This window comes from Archocentrus centrarchus, chromosome 24, assembly GCF_007364275.1.
Source record: "Archocentrus centrarchus isolate MPI-CPG fArcCen1 chromosome 24, fArcCen1, whole genome shotgun sequence".
NCBI lineage: Eukaryota > Metazoa > Chordata > Actinopteri > Cichliformes > Cichlidae > Archocentrus > Archocentrus centrarchus.
The window spans coordinates 19469927-19491227 of record NC_044369.1 but is presented as its reverse complement, the minus strand read 5'-3'; positions in this window follow the sequence as shown (position 1 = coordinate 19491227).

Below are 21301 nucleotides of genomic sequence, written 5' to 3'. Positions count from 1 at the left end.
CAAATGTTATTCCAATCTAAATTTTAATCCTAATGAATGCACTCAGCTTGAATCTGTTATGTTGGACACAAACTGTGAAAGGGAATTTAAACACAGCTCTGTTCTCTGTGTCCTCCATAGTAGAGGGTGACTGTGCCTCCACCTGAACACAAACATGAGGATACTCAGGGGTTACAGTGGGATTCAGAAGGTGGAGGAACCCTAAGATCAGCTGTAGTGGCTCTGCATGGGGAGAAGAATCACAACTTTCTATTGTGAGCTGCAGTAAATGATGTTGGTGTGCAGGCTGTGATCAGCTGACCTGCTGCTGCTCTGAGGTTTACTGCTCTGTGTGGATGAACTGAATTCACAAAGATGTAACCCAGTGTTTCACAGCTATCTGAGCTGATCTCCATCCCCTACACTGACAGCATACAGGCTGCATAAATGTTGGACTCAGTGAATGAATCTCAGCATCAGCAGCTTTGATTCAAACTCATCTCTGCTGCACTGATGTAACCTGTAACTCTGACCATCAACACAAACACTGTGCTCCAGTCCAACACAGAGCTTTATAAATACAGTACAACAAGCTAACCTATTTATTAAACACTAAACTGCAGTATTTTCATAGAATCTTTGAATTACACAAAGTCAGCATACTTCAGTTTATTTTCCAGTCCTTACCTTTAATTCTAACCTCTCTTCTTCCTCTCCTGTCCTCTTTCTCCATCTCTGAGTGAACTTCTCTCTCTTTGCTCTCCCTGAAATGCAGCAGCTCTTCTTTTAGCTAGTAGACACACTGTGTGACAAACTGCACACACTTTGTGTGTTTGCTGATATTTGTTGAGCATTTAGAAACGTTGCATTTACCTGCCACACGTTACTCCCTTCATGCTCGCTCCTCTTCAGTAGCGCTAGCTAAGCTGTTTATGTGCCGCAGCGCAATTTACGGACTCGGTCCGGCCCGATTATAGCACTATAAATGATACATTAATTATATGGGTTTGCGTATTTAATCGTTTTGTACGAGATATGCCCCGATGGAGGATACGCCAGTACGATTGTCTCTTATGTGTTATTATCCCTCCGTTTAGGCTCAGATCGTTTGATGTTTGACGGCGCACTGACCGGAAATGCAAACTTCTCTCTGACGTGTTAAAAAGTAACGAGTCTGTTTGAAAATGTAAGAAGTAGAAAGTACAGATACTTGTATAAAAATGTAGGGAGTAAAAGTAAAAAGTAGTCAGAAAAATAAATACTTAAGTAAAGTACAGATACCTGAAAAATCTACTTAAGTACAGTAACGAAGTATTTGTACTTCGTTACTTCCCACCTCTGGGGGTCACCAATGTAGGAGTCAGTGGAAGGAGACACGAGCAGGTATGTAGTCTCAGCTTTATTGGCGGTAAACTCACAACAAGCTAGGACTCAAAAGATGACTGCCTCTCAAAAGGAGAAGTCAAGCCCTTTTATTCCAGGCCTCTCTCTCCCGCCTTTTCCAGATCTATTCCGGTCTCTCTCTTCGCAATAAGAGCTTGGGGCATTCTGGTGTGAAATGTGCATATATGTGGCCACCACAAAGGTACATATTACCTGTCTTTCTTTGTCTTTTGTTGGGTTGTCCCTTATAGCTGTGTGCTTCCAAGTGTCTCCTGGATATTTGTATTCCCTGGCTTCACTTTCCATTTTTTAGACTTTGTTTATCTTTGGACTATTAACCATAATTATTGTCTTATGTTTACATCTGTCTCCTGTGTTCTGCGTTGTATTGTCTGCATTACAGTTTAAATTGGCTGTAACAGTTCTGAAAATATCAAAAATATCTGACAATGTTTGTGATGATTGGAGTGAAGATCATCCATGCTAATTTTAGTTAAGAAAAAAAGTGAAATTTTTTGATAAAATTCAGTGTGGAAAATCCATGACAAACCTTAATGCACTGATGTTGTCCTCTATCTATCTATCTATCTATCTATCTATCTATCTATCTATCTATCTATCTATCTATCTATCTATCTATCTATCTATCTATCTATCTATCTATCTATCTATCTATCTATCTATCTATCTATCTATCTATCTATCTATCTATCTATCTATCTATCTATCTATCTATCTATCTATCTATCTATCTATCTATCTATCTATCTATCTATCTATATCACTGTTATACCAAGTGTGCACAAACCACATGCCCACACACACACTCAGGGCAATGTCTGGAAGAGATTGTGCTAAAATAAGAGACAATTACATATATTACATCTGTCATCACTGCAGTGTCTTTATTCTTCCTGATAATTATCCAGACCAGTGATAAAATCCGCTGTTCTTCCTATAAACATGTCTGAAAAAAAGGCAAGACTCATGCTTTTGAACCTTCAAACTAAAGCCTGTGGAGGAAAAAAAAAACTAAAACAAAACATTCAACTTGTGCTGTCTTCAAATGTGCATTTTCAAACCCCAGCAATGATCGGAACTGGAGATAGGCCTTTCCATCTGATCAGTAAGTGGAGCATGCAGCCACTGAGTAATTTAGGGTCTGCTAATAACAGTTCAGTCAAAACATAAGGGAATTTTTGCAGTCATCTTCAATTGAGCGTGACATGAAAATAAATGATTATACTTTTGAACATTAAGCCTTTCTACATCACTAACCTTGATGTTACATTTATCCTCCTGCCTCTCAAATGACTTTGTGGAGTTTTTGAGGAGGCACTTGTCAGTTAAATTTACTGGAAAAAAAAGTGCCATTCGATTAAAGTTACTAATAACAATATTTGTCTTTACTAAGGGATTACTTTCAAACATTTCTTTTTAAATAAAGTTTATATCACTCTGTTGCTTTGTATCTTTCTGCTCTGCAGGCTTCCATTCTTTTTTGCATATTTCCAACAACAACTCAAGTGCAACATCATCAACTTACAAAGAGTTCAGTGTGCATGCCTAAGAACAACCTGAGCTGCCATGCCTATTTCCCACCTGCTACAAAATCTAAGATTACAGTTAAAGTGTAACACTGGTTTAGCACATATAAAAATGATGTTAAGATGGAAGTGGTGAATGCCAAAACTGTGGAAGCATCTGCAGCCTATAGAGGACCTTTCTGGTTTAGTGTCCTACTTAAAACATTCACTGGAAAAATAATCAAAAAGCAAATCCATCAGGTTACCTTGAATCATTTAAATTAGCTACATTGCTTCACACATGTTAACAGGATACACTAGTGATCTGCAACCTATTACAAACTAACCTTCTAAAACTGGGCGTCAGGCCGTGCTAGTTTTGCACCTTTGTGAGAAGCTTTGTGAAGCTTACCAAACACATAGTGGTGTAACAGTGGAACTCACACTGAGCCACATCAATCATTTAATGGGAGCCAGATGATGCATTGAACAAATAAAACATTTTGGAACATCAGATAAGTGTTTTTGTTGTAGCACAATGACTTGCCAAAATAGCCCAAAGTCTCAGACTGAAGGTGGTCCTTTGTATTTGGTCTACCAAAAGCAACCATTCTGGTTCCAGTTTAGTTTAAACAACTTGCAGAATCCAGGACTAGAAAGATGTGGCCCCAAGCAGCAAAAATGTAAAACCAGTGGCTTATTTTGTTTTTTCGTCACTTGCGCTCAAATTTTCTTGTTCACAGATACCTGTCTTGCTTGCCATCAAAGCGAGGGATAGAGGAACAAACTTCAATAAATGATGTCTCTCACACTGACAGATGACAGCACAAATTGTGACCATGTGCTGAAAGAAGGTAGAAGGCTGTAATTTTGGGAGAAGAGAGGAATTACTCCTATCGTTTTATGGCTCTTCACATCAGCCATTATAGCGTAATTTATTATTCTGTCAGTAAGGAGCGCATAGGAGGGATTCTTTTGTAAAGGATGTAAATTTAACTTTGGAAGTAGAAATGGGATGAACTGCAGTAAATTACAGGGTGGGAAATACTCAAAGGATGTCAACAGGTTTTCAACATAAAGGAAATATCTGCGTATGTGCAGAGAACCATATTCATTACACATGTTGAGCCTTGCTGTAAAAATAGTGCAGTAAACATGGAGGTTAATGGGTTTTATAATTTTTATTATTATTCTTTGTCTTGCTTTTCTTTTGAAAATAATTCTGCTTGATGACTTACGCCTGCAGTTCCCAAAACTTAAAGAGAATTTGGGAATGTAACAAAAACTGAGCTACAAATGCATTTTCCTTACAAATGTGGCACCATTTATTACATAAGATTTATTACCAAGAAGCATTTTTACAAAAAAGAGATAATCAACCAAACACAAAGTTCCTTAATTTTTGGACTACGTTTAGAACACATCCTAATTGCCATGCATTCAAAAGGTTAGTTCATCAGACCAGGGAACATTTTTCCAGTTTTCTATTGTCCAATTTTGGTGAGTCCATGTGAATTGTATTCTCAGTTTCCTGTTCTTTTCCTGTTCTTAGCTGACAGTAGACCCAGTGTGGTGTTCTGCTGCTGTGGCCCAACTGCTTCAAGGTTTTATGTGTTGTGCATTCAGAGATGCTCTTCTGCATACCTTGGTTGTAAAGCGTGATTACTTGAGTTACTGATACCTTCCTCGGCAGCACAGTGTTGCAGTGGTTAGCACCAGCTGGCTGGGGATTTTCAGTGTGGAGTTTGTATGTTCTCTCCATGCCTGTGTGGATTTTTTCTGGGTACTCTGGCTTCCTTTCACAGTCCAAAGACATACTTGTTAGGTTAAATGGCAATTCTAAATTGGCCATAGGTATGAAGATAAGTGTGAACAGTTGTCTGTCTCTACCTGTCCAGATGTACCCCACCTTTTGCATTATGACAGGCTCCTATAACCCTGAAGTGGGTACATGGAAGACATCAACAAAGCATTTTCACCCAGAGAACTGCCCCTCACTGGAAATATTTTTTTTTTCTGTCCATTCTCTGTAAACCCTGGAGATGGTTATCTGTGAATCCCAGTAGATGATCAGTTTCTGAAATACCAACATGTCTGGCACGTGTCTACACGTCTAATGCCCTGAGTTGCTGACATGTGATTGGGTGTTACAATATGTGTGTTAATGAGCAGTTGAACAAAGTGGCCAGTGAGTGTATATTTCTTTTAACATTATTTTAATGTGATACCTCCAAAGGTTTTCTATAATCAAATAAAAGTTGCTATATTCTTTGTCAGGGAAGACATCCGTGAATGTCCAAAAATTCTCCCAATACATATGATACATTTTGTATATTTTGTATATTTTATACATTATTTATTTTCTGTATATTTCTTGATTATACTAGATTATAATATTTTTATTTTTATTTTAGAGAGTTTGATTTTCTGTTGCATGGCACTGAACAGGAGTGGCCCTCCAATCTCATTGTACATCCTGTATAATGACAATAAAGGCATTCTATTCTAAAACTAAAAGTCAAAAGATTTTTTTTTTTTTATGTGCAGCCCATATTTCAGTTGGCAAAGATTTGTTTTTAAAGCACAGACTTTTATTTTAGTGGCTTTAAATTCTGCCAGTGCTGCATTAAACCTGCTAAAGATGTTAAACATGTGAAAGAGTTTAATGACCATTTAGGGAGAATTAAAGCAACAAAACATGAAAAATTACTTTCCAGAAAAGCTGCACTACAATAAAAATGTCTTAGAGGATTTATATCTTTATCTTAATGTTTGTGGTTGAAGCTGTATGTTTTTAGGAGCAATTATGACAAAAGTAAATCACTTTACACAAGATGTAAGAAAAAATCTATATTGTGCTACTGTAAATTTTCATCACACTTCAAACACATTTATTAATTTTCTTAGTCGTGGTGCATGTTTCTTTTTTGTTTTTGTGAGAGGAAAGTGGTTTAGCAATGAATTCAGGGCCTTTGTGTTTCATATACTTTCCTTTTATTGTTTCAAACATTAAAAAGGAAAAACTGCCTTTTGAGATGATGAATCATCTCTTATAATCTCTCATTTCTCTGATAAACGGTGCCGTCATCTCTCCTTCCTTCACCGCTCTCTGGTGATCTCACCCTCGTTCCCTCCTGCTGTAGGACAGCATTAATTTAACTCAAGAGGCAGGAGCTCATTTCCTTCTTTTTTCCCCACCCCCAAGTTTTCAATAGCAGTGCCACACAGCACGCACAGACGCGCACGCGCACGCACACACACACACACACACACTAAACAGCTGGTTACAGCTTGCAGCTTTTCGCTGGCTGAGGTTTATTTATGTATATCTGTGTTTTTATGATGTCATTATGAAATGAATTCCTTGCTGGGTTTTTGTTGGACCTTAAAGGAAGTGCTTGCTGTTGGTGAAATCTCTTGCTCTGCACTATCTTTGAGAACTATTGGTGATGAATGAGGCCACAGACGCTGCAGTGCACTCACTCCTCCAAATAAAATGACATGTGCATAAACAGACTGAGGGATGGAAAAATACAATATATAAAATGCTTTATAGTTCTTCATGTTTTGTATATAGACAACTCTCCGACATCTGCTCCCTCCTGAGAGAACTGAGACATGTTTTTCTCTAAGCGATAAGACTCTAAATGATAAGCATGATATTAATACAGCTTTCACAAACACTACGCAGGAAGCCTAGCCCTTAAAACACAGCTGTATCCATTTCCAGATGCCACTTGAACCCTGCCTTATGTCTCCTTTCTGTTTCTCTATACAAGTTCAGTCTGTCTCACCCTGAATTACCTTTGTCCCCATCAACCCCTCTGTCTGTCCCTCTCTCTCCTCTGTGTCCTCAGATATCTGCTCACCAGCTGCGCTCAGATGGCGGAGAGGAGCAGGCGGGATGGGTTTTTAACAGGACGTGTGCGCGCATGCACACACACACACACACACACACACACACACACACACACACACACACACACACACACACACACACACACACACACACACACACACACACACACGTGCTCTGACACACATGCAAACATGCATTCACAGGGTGTTGCAGAGTGACCTGCTAATGCAGGGATCCAGGACGTTGTCCTGCATGCCTAAAAACTCGTTTCTCACTTTCCTTCTTCCCACTTTTCACTGTCTGTGACCACATCGATATGAAACAGATGCCCCTAACTTGCAAGCGGCTGCCGACAAACTTGGGTTCTGGACAGAGAAAGTCAGGAATTTGGCTGTTTCTCTGCTCTAATCGGATTAGTGTTTCTTTTTTGTTTTTTTCTTTTTGTGTAACTAATATGAAAGTGATTAGACAGCAGCCTTCGGTCCAGAGAATGAGGACAGTTTAAACAGCCTTTGTCAGACCAACTATCTGTTCTTTAATTGTTTCTATGTATAGGATTAGACCGCATGCATGGCGTGTCACAACCTAGAAGAAGCAAGAGAGAGGGCATGAGCACTAACAGTAACAATTCACTGTTACACGGCTCTCAACTCAGTCCTTTCAAATTTTTGCACTGTTCACAGGCAGTTTATGGCTCTAAAGGAAGTAGTTTGGGTCAGTATCCTTAAACTGTGCTGGCCGCGTCTACTGTCAACACAAATCCTATGAAGTTTTGCATTGACTTGGCTCATAATTATCAATACAAAAAGCCCTTTGCTACATTTCCTTATTATATGTTGTGCTCACTGCATTTTTAGTTGAAAACAACTCAATTTTTGGAAACACTTTCCTCTAACTGAGGAATTAAAATCAGGTTCGAGATTTAGGATGCAAAAGCAGTGTCAGCTAATCCTGGCTCAACCACACCAAATATTTATGATGTAATATTTAAGAAAAAGCTTTTCTTTTTTTTCTTTTTTTTTTCCTTTTAACTGAGCAGCAATAAACACTTTAAAGAAGAAGAGGAAGAAGAAAATAAGGTGGGTGCTTACTGCATGTTGACAGAAACTCATACTGTTTGAATTTCTTCACAATTACTAGCCAAGTGTGATAGATTTTTTCTTTAATCTGTTGAAATGACACTAAATGCTAAAAAGATTTGATCATGCACATTCATCTCTTAAGCAGAAGTATTGATATTTGTGTTAGAAAAATACAGCAGTAAAAGTTGAAGTACTGATTCAAGTAAAATTGAAAAAAAAAGCATGTGCTTTAATGTACTTTAAGTATAAAAATAAAAAGTAGCTAGTTGGAGGACATTTCTACCAGCTAATTGTTTTTGCCAAGCTTACTAAAACTTATGTCATATTTATATCATAATCAAACTATATTACTATACAGGAGTACAAACTTTATTTCAACTTAAATTCTAAGTCCAATGAATGTACTCACACTATAACACAAGCAGAGAAAAACAAAGGGAATTTAAACAAAAGCTCTTTTGCCTCCACACCTTAACAGGGAAATGAGTGCAGTCATTAAAGTGGGTTTCGACAGAGGTTACAGTGGGAACACTAAGAGTGCAGCAGTGAAGCATGGGGAAAAGAATCGCTTAGAAAGAAGTCAGTAATTTCTATTGTGAATTCCGGCAGATTTTCTTTGTGTACAGGCTGTGATCAGCTGAGCTGTGCTGCTGCTGCTCTTTGTGGAGTTACACACCCGAATTCCAAGCCCTAGACAAAAAGCCCAAAATAACATGAAAAAAGGTGGAATTGAGAAAGTGAATCTAATCAGCATCATCACCTTAAATTGAATTTGATGTCTGCTACTCTTAATGAGGTTATGGGTGCTTATGGGTGCACCCAGTCATAGGTGGTCATGGTCTTGGGTGCTAACACTGACCATGAATGCCACACCCACTCTGCACCAGCCCAACATACTACATCACTGTAAGCTTTACCACGGTATTGCAAACTAAGCCTGCTCTAAACTGACCAGTATTTTCATGCAACCTTTTAATAACACAGTTAGTACCAGGGTTATTATAGTTAACGAAACCGAACGAAATAACGAAAACTGAAATTGAAAAAACATTGTCGTTAACTGAAATACATAAAAACTATAATTAAAAGGAAAAAACGATAACTAATTAAAACTGAATTGCGAGTTTACTAAACTAACTAAAACTAACTGAAATTATCGATAAGCTGACTTTCATTTACTTGTTTTTTTTTTTTAAGCCTTGTGGATTGATATGATATATGCGCCACAGGACAACTGTGTGTGTGAGTGCGCATGTGCGTGCGCTCACCGCGCTGGTCCGCAAAGTAATAGCTGCGGTCTGCCGAGAAAGCGGCAGAGTCCCGTATGGAGGTTCTTTGAGTACAAACACCTGCACACGACCACAAGGTAATTAACACACACAATCCAGCTACACAAGCATAAATGTGGACATGAGGTCGGCAAGTTCCGTAGGCTATGTACAGAGGCCGCAAAGACCCTGCAGGTTTAATTAGCAGCATCTAACCAAGCTAGCTCCAAAACAGAAGCAGCTTCAGGTGGTGAGAACATCAGGATGCAGATGGATTTGAGCTTTGACTCCTTCAAAGAGTTTGTTTTTGTTTAACACCACATGTAGGCGTTATTAATCTACTGCACTGATGCTGAACTTTATTGTGGAGTTTATTGTAGAATTTATTGAGTTTGGGAGTTCATGTTTTTCTTTGTTTCTCCCTGTTGATGTTCATGTGTGTCCTTAATATTACACACATTTAGCATGTCTTGTGAACAGTTGGTTGTTGAATATATTTCTTTAAACTGTATCTTTTGTCAAGTTTTCATTACACAATAGTCACTTTTGCGCCTTGAATCTTGCACCTGATTAGGTATGAAAATACTAAAACTAATACTGAAACTAACTGAAACTAACTAAAACTAAGCATGAAACCAAAAATAAAAACTAATAAAAACGAGCAAAACCACTCTGAAAACTAATTAAAACTAACTGAATTAAAGAAAAAAAAGTAAAAACTAACTAAAACTAAACTATAATGTAAAATCCAAAACTATTATAACCCTGGTTAGTACACAATTTGTTTTTCTTTTTTTTTTTTTTTTTTTTTTTTTTTTTTTTTTTAGCCTGTCATGTCTGGTAGATCTTGCAAGCAGAACTGTGATCTGAATGCGTTGTTGTGCCAAACATATTTGCTATTTCAAGATGAGCTCTATAGGTTCTCAATAGGCTCTTCTTGTTGATGTTTTAACCCTTTATTTTATTTATCTGAGTTATTTTTCCACATACTTATGTAACAGCCAGAGCTGACAGGCTGAAGAAGAGGAAAATAAAGAGAAGAAAAGGGAGAGAGAAAGGGAGCAAAAAAAAAAAAAAAAAAGGGGAAAGAGCACAAGTCTATTAATCAGATACTTCATCACTTTAACATATAAAAAAATACTATCAATACTTGCAAAAATAAATTTGTGTGTGAAAAACAAAACTAACAAAGCATGTTACGCACACCAACAATTTTGTTGAGTTGTGATTGAGTGGGCGTTTGTGTCTGTGTCATGTTTGTGTCTGTGTCATGGAACGTACTTACCAATGAGGGCACAATTTGTTTTTCAAGATGTTTCACATGGTCCTGGTTGTGGAATGCTGGACCAGTTCTTCATCCTCTCGAGGATATTCGAGTGTGTGTGGGAGTTTGCCCATCCAGTCTACATGTGTTTTGTGGACTTGGAGAAGGCATTTGCCCGCATCCCTCAGGGTATCCTGTGGGGGGTGCTGCGGGAGTATACGGTGTCTGGCCCGTTGATGCGGGCCATTCAGTCCTTGTACAACCGCAGCGAGAGCTTGGTCCATATTGCCGGAAATAAGTTGGACTCGTTTCCTGTGGGTGTTGGACATAACCAGGGGTGCCCTTTTTTATCAATTCTGTTCTTAATTCACAGACAGAATTTCTAGGTGTAGTCAAGTGGCGGAAGGCTTCTGCCTTGGCGGCCTCAGACTCTCATCTCTGCCTTTTGCGGATGATGCAGTCCTGTTGGCTTCATCAGGTGGTGGCCTCCAGCTTGCAGTGGAATGGTTTGCAGCCGAATGTGAAGCAGCTGGCATGAAAATCAGTACCTCTAAATGTGAGGCCATGGTGCTTAGCTGGAAAAGGGTGGAGTGCCCACTGCAGCTCAGGAACGAGTTGCTGCCCCAGGTGGAGGAGTTCAATGACATACTGTTTGAATTAAAATACACTGTGGCGGTGTACAGAGGCAAAACAAACCAAAACATGTGTGGACATTACTGTTCTACAGAGTTAGCTACACAATCAGGGCCTGGAGAGTTCACTGACTGTCTGCAGCAAAGAGCTGGGCGACAAACAAACTGGTGACTTCGTGGACAACAATATTTTTGAGGCAGGGGTTCAACAAAATGTCAACTGGTTTCAGTTCTCACATGTAACACTAAAACTGCAGTCTGTGTCTCCAAACAGTGATATTGCTAAGGCAACAGGGTGGATGATGTTGCCAGTCCTCCATACTCCCACTCCCCAAACCACCACCACCGCCAGTTGGGCCATTTAAAGACCACAAAGCTGACGAGTGGGTGTCTATATGTATGTAAATGCTGGTCAGACAGAAAGGGGTAAAGGAAGTGGTAAAGTGGGGGAAAGGAAGGTGAAAGTGGGGTCACAGGGTGGCTAGACTGAGCAGGTTAGAGGATGTTAAGATGGTGGGCCTCTTGCGTAAACATAGCTCTAGTGTGGCATGTGAGAATGCATCTGCATGTGTACACATGAGGATAACTTTTCCACAGCCAAGCCCCTCAACCCTGAATTTCACAACTCTGTGATGATGAATAATCGTCTCAGCTAGTCAGTCAAGACATGAGAAAGTTCTAAGCATGAAAGGAAGAATCTATTTTTTGCTCTCTCCTTCACACCTTTTTCTCAGCAGCTTGTCTCCCTTTGTTGTACCCTCACCTCTAACCTTAGACCTTAAAGCCCTGGCTCTGGTCAGTTAAGAACCCACAGTGGAAGAGCATAAATCTGCTATTAGAAAGACAAGCAGCTCAGTGAGCTAAAATGCTGGACTTCCCCTTCACTGGCGTGGGATTTTTAAAGGATCACATCCATCAGCTGGTGGGAACTACAGAGGAGCTTGTCCACCAGAAAAGAATAAACAAATAAAAAAAATTATTATATTAAGTATGAGATGATCTTACAGGAGCTTGGACTGATGAGAGTTTACATCTCACTTTGTATTCAAACAGGTTCCCTCACTTTATTTTTACTTTTGATTTACTTACACAAGAACATGAGTTATTCAAGTAGTGTGGAATTATTTAGACCATTATTTTGCCGATTATTGCATAAATGGGCTCCCACCTGCAGTCAGACAGAAGCAGCATGCTGAAAAAAAAACAGGATTTGGGGGAGCAAAAAAAAAAAAATTAAAAATTCAGGATCAATGGGAGATCTTAAACACAATCCAGATGCACCCTGGAGATTCATGTTTTGACTGAAATCAGCACTTTAAAGAAGTTTATCTACAATAAAACTCAAGAGGTTTTCCATCCATTAACAACATGCACCAGTTAAGAAATCTTAGATTTCCATACAGCCAGAACATGAGTATTTGGAGAAGGAAAGGAACAGCTCCCGATCCTAAGCATACCACAGCATCTGTCAAACATGGTGGAGGAAATATTATGGCACAGGCATGCATATGGAACTGAGTCACTACAGTTTACTGATGATGTGACTGTGCTGATAGAAGTAGTAGGATGATCTGTGAATTATACTCTGCTCAGTCAGTCAAATGTTGAAAGACTGCTCAGATGGTGAAAATGGATAATACTAATAACACACATGGTTGTACAGTCATCCTGCACACACACTCCCATACACACACATTTGAAGAACAAGAGCTATAAATGGACTAGTGCTTTTCTACTCTGAGCACTCAAACAGCACATTTCACCCATTCATACAAGCACTTCCCAGAGTAACTAAGCTAAGTGCTTTTATTGTCTAAATTCACACACACATTTATACTCCAACACTTGTGTTTTAGAGCAACTTGGGGTTCAGTATCTCGCCTGAGGATACTTTGGCATGCAGCCTGGAGGAGCAAGGAATTGAACCACCAACCTTCAGATCAGTAGACGTTCTGCTCTACCTCCTGAGCTACAGCCACCCCTGTAAGTAACAGCTGGCAAAAGATTAAGGAAACACTAACCTATAGAAATGATTTTTCAGCAGTTGTTTAAAACAAATCACAGATTCAGCTGACCTGATAGGCTGAGGAAGGCTGCTCCAAAGTTTGTAGGAGCTACAACCTCAAAAACGTGATCGGGGTGATGTGCAAGCGCTGGATAGTTCTTGTTAGCAGACTATCTCATGCAGTCTGGACCAATTGAATACAGGCTAGGGAGCATTGAGAGATGCATGTGAAAACTGAGTTACAATCATTGAGATGGGAGAAAATTAAAGTGTGTACTAGAAGTTCCACATTATTGGGTATCAACAGATTCTAAATCAGACAATAAAGTTGTGACTGAAGTGCAGGCTTTCAGCTTTAATTCAAAGGGTTTTGTAAATTAAAGCTGAAAGTCTGCACTCATCCACATTTTTATTGTTTGATTTAGAATCTTCTGCAGCAGCGTGCAGAGGCAAAACTACAAAAGCTGTGTCTTTGCCCCAATGCTTTTGAACTTAACTGCACTTTGAAAAAAGCAAAGTGGTGAGACATTAAGGTAATTTGGTCCAAATTTCCTTCCGCAGTGTTTTAAGCTGATTTTCATATTCTTTCTGTTATTTGCACCAACTCTCAGTCTTTTTAAAATATCTGCAGCACAAGCTAACAACCCTTGAAACTTTACCTTTGAGCAAGCCTCAACCACAAAACATCCTCTCTGCACATCTAGCATTTTTTCTTTTTCCGAAGAGAACACTAGATGAGCACAACAAACAAGCACAGTTCTTCCCTCTGCATTCATGCCATATGTCTGTAAAAATTAATCCAGAACAAAACAAAGAAGAAACACAAATCCTGTAGATCCCCAAACCGCCCTTGATTAACCAAAACCACCCATCATATGATGCAGGAATGTGAAGGCCAAAATTCAAAACACCAAAACAGTGAGAAATACCAGAGAAATGGAAGAAAGATCCAAGAAAAGGGAAAAATGTTGTTAAAAAAGAAAAAGAAAAGGTGGTGGTGGTGGTGGTGTGTGTGTGTGTGTGTGTGTGTGTGTGTGTGTGTGTGTGTTTCAGGGGTTATTTTTCCCTTAATACAGCACAGCTAGAGTTTACTTCACTGCAATTAAGATACACATTATTATGCAGTTAGTTGTTCTGTTTTGAAGATTTTTCTTCTGTAACAGCACTAAAAAAAAAAAAAAAAAAAAAAAAAAAGAAAAAACCCAGATACATCTGTTTTGCAACGGGCCAACACTAAATACAAGCAAATATTTTACTAGACCATCAGGAAGATTGGTGATGGCTGGACTGGAACCACTGGTTTGTCTGACAGGCCAGAATGAGAATACTGACATTGGCACTGTGAGCTTCTGTGACAAATTAATAGTCTGAGAAACTTAATGAATCCAGGCTTAACAGTTACTTTGCAGACGCAGCAACCAAAGAATGAAGACATTTTTGTTTTGTAGTGTGAGGCTAACTCTCAAGTGTTAGTGTGAATAAAACATATAACTGTCATACACAGAAGTCAAATTCCTCCTTTACATTCTCTGTGTGCTTATCTTTCTCCATGCTGAGTATCTGAGCTTCTTATTTACACTGGAGGTCAAGCAGCTTTAAAAACTCAACTTGCTTGTATGATTTATGGATTGGAAAATATCAACCAACTTAAACACTTTGTTTGCACTGCAAACATGATCAAGTACATGCACATGCAGTAACAGCAACACGTGCACGCAGGACTCACAGTTACAAACAGACATGCACTGCATGACTTCATGTATTCAAGTGTGCTTACCAAAGACCAGGAAATGGGAGGTACATTCATCTCTGTTTGGTAAAGAAACTCTTCTCTTCTCTTCTGTTCTCAGTCAGCGCTAATTAAGCACATTAGCTTGTCATCTCACTATTGATGGCCACAAGATTAGTGTGCTACAATGACTAATGACATACCAGCTAGAGTTTGATTCATATCTGATCCTTTTAGCTGATTTTGGCTACAGAAGAAATGATTAACACTGTGTGTCTGCTGAGTTATTCATATTCCAGAATTGGCTCATATATACTCATACACATATATTTTCAACTGCTTTAAGTTTTAAACTTCTCTGCTGATTGAAATTAAATATTTAGCAATCACATCTTGTAATTCTGAACCTCATTTAGTATTAGCAGATCTGAATATTCTAATTGAATCCTGCCTCCTCCCTTAGCCACATGCCTGCAGCCTGCTTCCATGGTACCAGTTTACACTGCCAAAGATGTGTTTTGTTAGGCCAGTTGAGGCCAGTTGGAAAATGTGTATCACCTGACCAGTTGGCACATAGTTGCTGGAGGATGCTGGCTATTACTTTGGAGGATGCTAGCAGATTGTTGTGGTCGCCTGCAGTTTGCACGTAGGAGGCCAACTCATCTGCAAACATTAACTACTAGCTGAGCAGCAGTAAAACTTGAAAACGTGCAACACAAGCTGGAAATGGAGAATGTTTGCTTTCATAGTAAAAGTTTTGCCTCACTGCTACAGCTAACATGTTTCAAACAGCGCATCTTTTACTTTGAAGGCAAATGTTTCTGGTCACTGGCCAACCAAAGTAACCACAAGGACATTTTCAGTGCACTGTGTACCTCTTTGCTGTCAGTTTTGCCTTGTGACTGCCAGGACCCTTCAGCAACCACTTACCAAAGGGTTGGGGAATACACATTTTTCCCTAGCAAGTGGTGGTTGCCATGGGGTTGCTGATCGATCACTAGGCCATTGTAACTGATGTCTTAAACATGAGAAAATGTTTAATAAAATTGCACAAAAAAAAATAAAAAATTAGTTCTGGTGCATAGTGCTTCTTTTGCACAGTAATTTTGCAGCATTGTTGTCAACTGACTGCTAACATTGATATTCTGAATCAGTCAAACTCAAAACACATACATAATGGTATCTTTGTTTCTTGTCATTCTTTATTAGAAGCAAAACATTTCACCTCATCTTTGTATTTTCAAACATGACATTTCGCTGGTACTATCTAATCTCTTCAAGCAATAGTATGCCTATGAAAATGCAGAACCAGTAGGTTAGGACATGAATTTTTGGGACCTGAAAGTTTCGAGTTTCCGAGTAGTATGGACCAGTGGCTTTCGAGGGCGTGTTGGCTTCATGCAGGTAAAAAGAGTGAAAGAGACGTGTGTTGGCTGAAGTTGGGATGGAAGAGAAAAACTTTGGCTGCAGTGTAAATTATCTTTAATCTCTTAATCTGGAATCCCTGCAGACTGGCTGTTGAGCCCAGAGTCTAAGTCATCAAATTGCAGCTGAGACTGAGCAGTATCAGACACTGATACGTGCATAGTCTTTTACACAAAAACTCAAAGGATGGTTGTAGTTTGTTTTGTTTTTTTAAGTCCAAGAGAAGCAGGTGACACCCGGGTTCATCGAGGCTGACGAGACTTATCCGATAAGGGTCGTGTACGGGTCAAACAGCATGAATGCCTTTTACATTACCTAAACACATCAGTGCTTAGCATTAGCACGATAATATCAATAGTTGTACTTTAGGCCCCTAAAGATTTGTTTGTCATGCAAAACCTCTTAGCTTTGCATGTTTGAGATGTTAAATGCATTCAAGTCATTTGCAGATGTCATGTTGCTGCAGCAGCTGAATTTAATGAGTACCTGATTCAAACTGTAGAGCTTCAGTTGTGTAGCTAGAAACAATACACCTCAAATCTGCAGACGTTGCATAGTCTGCTTGTGATTTTCTGAACAGCAGCACCAATAATGCATCACTCATCAAAACACTTGCTGTTTGGAGACAATTTGCTGTGAGTAAGATCGTTTCTGTGATTAATTAGAGTCCTACTTCACATGGTTGCTGTAAGATTTCATCCTTTGTCATTTGTTTTTATTTCTACAAAGATGAAAAAAGCAATAATTAGTGACTTTATCGAACCTTCATGAAGCGAACACATACATTATCAGTGTCGCACAGACCTATACATCTGATGATATACGATGCCATAAACCTAAAAACTAAACATGCCGCACATACCCAGCACATTCTTCAGGTCAGTTTAACTTTCCATTTCCCTATATAGTGGCAGAGCTATACTTAACCAAATACAGGTGTGTTTTTGGCACGAGCAGCAAGCTGGCAGGTGTGTTTGCTGCTACAATGTGATAATGACTATCATTACAGCCCAGGTAAGAGCAGGCTTGTTAGCAGCAGGCCGAGACGGAGACAAGAGGAAAGCAATAATGCTTTAACTAGGATGTGAGTGCACAACTGGCACGTTCCTGCACCCTAATCACACACAGAACCATAACACATATTTATACAGAGATACACACACGGCAAAACAGTAAGAGAGAGACACACAAACAGAACTACACACAAATTAGGACCTTGCTGATTTAAATTTAGCTCCAAATGAACCCTTCAGAGGTATCAGTGCTGAAAATAAAATGACACCCGTTATTTTACTGAAGGAGGAGAGTGCAAATTAGTGTTTTATACTATAATGTAATGATGAAATGCAGACCCTACGCTACTCACACACGCAGACTATTGGACAACTATTTTACAGCCAATAAAATGTTTTATAAATACTGCAAAAGTAACTTTTCATTTTAAACTTTTATGCAAACTTGTGTTTCATGTGTTAGTATGGGGCTCACGTGCTAAACTACTGTTCAAACTGAGTTACTTATCTGAGTTTGTTATCCCTCACATGGCACACTGTCACACTCACACATATCCAGGTAACTGTAGTTAGAAAACAACTGGATATTTTCTCAGGCCTGCTCTCTGTCTCTGCTGCCACACCATATGGGGTAAATCCATCACAGTTTTTCACTACCTCCTTGGAAGCTGTAAACCGAAACAAGCAGATGTGTGCACACGTGCACAATTATGGTACTCGTGAGGGCATAACTGGCTATCTTAACCTCCTAAATTTACTAAATGCCCACTTTGACCCTTATTTCTAATTCTGCCTATAGGCTTTAATATAACTCTCAAATGTTTCTTTGGTTTTCTATGATTGATACAAACTTTAATTACTTCAGAAACAAAACTGCACACACACAAGCATGTACTTGAGGCCTGTTGTTCTGGAGTCAGTCTGGGGAAAGGTCCAAAGAAAGCATTATCCTCTAAGTGATGTTTAAAGTGCCAAGGATCTGGGGCCAAAACAAAGGATACTTCAAGATAAGCACCAACTGCACCACTGATAAAAGCGTAAATGTTTTTCTAATCACCCACAGTATATAGTATAGTATAGTAATGTTGATCATAATTATACTGATTTCATCAGGACTGGATTGAATATTTGAAGTGAGCATTACAGTTGACTCTTTGAACTCTTAGCAGCTTGTTTTGTGGCTGAAGTGCTTTCAAAGTTGGCATGTGCTTAAATCATAATGCATCTGTAATACTTCATGTGACAAGTTAATGGTTTTTCTCATATATGTACTTCCATTGTGCTCTGTCTTTTCTTCACTTCTCGCCCTGTCTGCTTGCTAGTTAATTGGTACTTTAGAGCATTGTGCAGGTTAGTGTGGGTGTGTGTTAGACAGCAATGTACCAGATGTTATTTTATAGGACAGAGGAGGCGGCTCTCTCATGGCTAGTTGTTGCAACACTGGTGATTAAAATATAACTGCGTCTGTGGCTACACCAACCAAACACAGTCTGATGTACAAACAGAGGAACCATTTCAATACAACAGTCTTCATGTTTGTGTAGTTAATATGTTTCAATTAATGGCTTTATTAATCTTTAATAAATGTGTCTCTGTGGTTTAGTAGTTAATGCATTACATGCAAAAGATCCCTGGTTTGATTCCAGAAGGAGACACAAACCAAGCCTCAGGGGATCACAAGCTAGTGTACTCCTAGTGCTGGTTGGAAGCCTGGATAAATGAAAGGGTTGCATCAGGTGTAAAATCTGTGCCGAATCAAATATGTGGATGTGTCTGCTGTGGTGACCACTTGGGAAACAAAGGAGCAGTTGAAAGCACCTTTTATTAATCTTTTATGAATTTAAGAAACACCTCCACCTTCAGCCTGACTTTTACCCATTGCTTTTTAGCTAACTCTTTAACCATACCTCCAGACATGGAAATATGCAGACATATTCTAAGGTCTTGTTCCTTAATGATTTAAAAAAAAAAACTTTATAATTCCTTTCTAATTGGTGTTTAACAGTCACAGTTTCTAATAATGCAGTATTTATGTATTTATTAATGGATAATAAGTGTTTAGTATATAATAAAATAAGAAACCCATGGGCAGTTGTAAATGAACGTCAGATTTTTGTAACTGTAATTATACAGAATATTTAGCCACAGCTTTGTTTTTCAAAGACTCTATTATCTTACAGATATGCAGAAGGTATGGAGTAATAAAAGTATCCATTAAATTTGGTAGATTTTTCAAGCTGGTTTCAATCCTGGTTGTAATTTTCTGTGATTCTGATTACTTCTAAACTCCACAGTAATGTTGTCCAACAAGTTGTTGACATGGATTGTACTCACTTGGATCATTCTTTCGCTGTTATGGAAACCAGCAGTATTGACAATCCAATACTCGGCTGACAAACTTTTACAACTTCGATTCAGTTTAGCCGTGCTGCTTCCGGTGCTGCATCTTCACTTGGACGTCACCTGGCATGTCCGCAGGAGATATATTCACCGAGGCTCCCGTCGCAAGTATTGCACTGATGACACCAAACTAATCCGAACTTTCTGGTCAACTTCTCCACGACCACTAAAGAAACCCGGACAGACTGCTGACTGCAGAGTCCTGGCTATCCTAGCCAGGTTGGCCAATGCATCATTAGCTTTGTACTCCTGAAGCTTTGTTCACTAATCAACAAGGGACTTCTGCTATTTGATCACATCACTGATCGTAATCTCAACTTTATGTGTCTAACTGAGACATGGCAGCAAAATAATGACTTTTCCCTGCTGAACCAAGCTACCCCACCTGGATTTGTTTACATGTCTCATCACCGGTCATGGAGGTGGTCTTGCGATATTTTACCAGGGGAAATGGAAAGCCTCATTTGTCTCCGTACCCCACTTTGCCTCGTTTGAATGTATTGCCCTGCAGATAAATGGAGCTGTGCCCACGATTTTAGCAGTTTTGTACCACCCACGAAAAAGAAACTCAGATTTTTTTCAATGAACTCTCTGAATGTCTGACCTCATTATTCACTATCTCACCCAATTTTATCTTGCTGGGTGACTTTAATGTGCATAGATAATGCCACAGACCCACCCACCAGGGATCTCACATCCTGCTTGGACAGTTTTGGTCTGCAACAATATGTCAACTTTCCCACTCATACCAAAGGCCACACACTGGACCTTGTCTGCTGGTCCAGAGTAACTCCTTTTAACTGTACTACATCTGATCTTATCGTATCTGATCACAAACTAGTGTCTTTCAACACCAACTTACCAGTCTCCAATATTAACCCACCTTGTTCCATCTCCGTCAGGAATATTAAGAACACTGAAAATCAACCTTAATCAACAGACTTCATAGCCTTCCCAGTAAAGACAACCTATCCACCCCAGATAAACTGGTTTCCCATTACAATAGTGGACTTAAGACCATTTTGGATGGCCTTGCTCCTGTTAAAACTCAGACTGTCCACTCTTGCCAAATCAAATCATTTTATACTCACTATCAACAACTTCACTGTCCCTATCTCTTCCCAAGTGAAGAGCCTGGGTGTCATCCTGGATGTATTTTTTTTTTTTTTTACATCAGTCTGTCATTTTTTGTGGGTGAAACTCTGAAGATAAGCTAACTATGGCTCCCAGAGCTTTGTAAAAAGTCCCCCAGACTTGAGATGTAAACTGAGGCCCTCGATCACAAACAGCATTTAGAGGAATGCTGTGGAGGTGGAACACATGTTGAACCAGGATGCTGTCAGTCTCCCGGGAAGTGGGTAGTTTAGGGAGGGCTACAAAATGAGCTGCCTTAAAAAAGTTATCAATTATATTATCAAACTTAGGGAGACCAGTGACAAAATCAACAGTATGTGAAATGATCTACTTGGAGTGGGCAGTTTAAAGCCTTGAGACAGCATGTCCCTACCCCGATATCAGAAGAACTAATTTCAACAATAAACTGAAGGCTTGGGGTCAGGCTGAACAAGTACAGGAGCAGAGGAGAATTTCACCATGAGGCATTTGAAGGATGCTCCTATTTCTGGGGACCAAAAAAGGACAGTTTAGGTGAGGTGAGTTAGGAGTGCTACAGTCTTACTTTAATGAGCCTCTCATAGAAATGATCAAACCCCAAAAACCTTTGAAGTTGTTTGTAC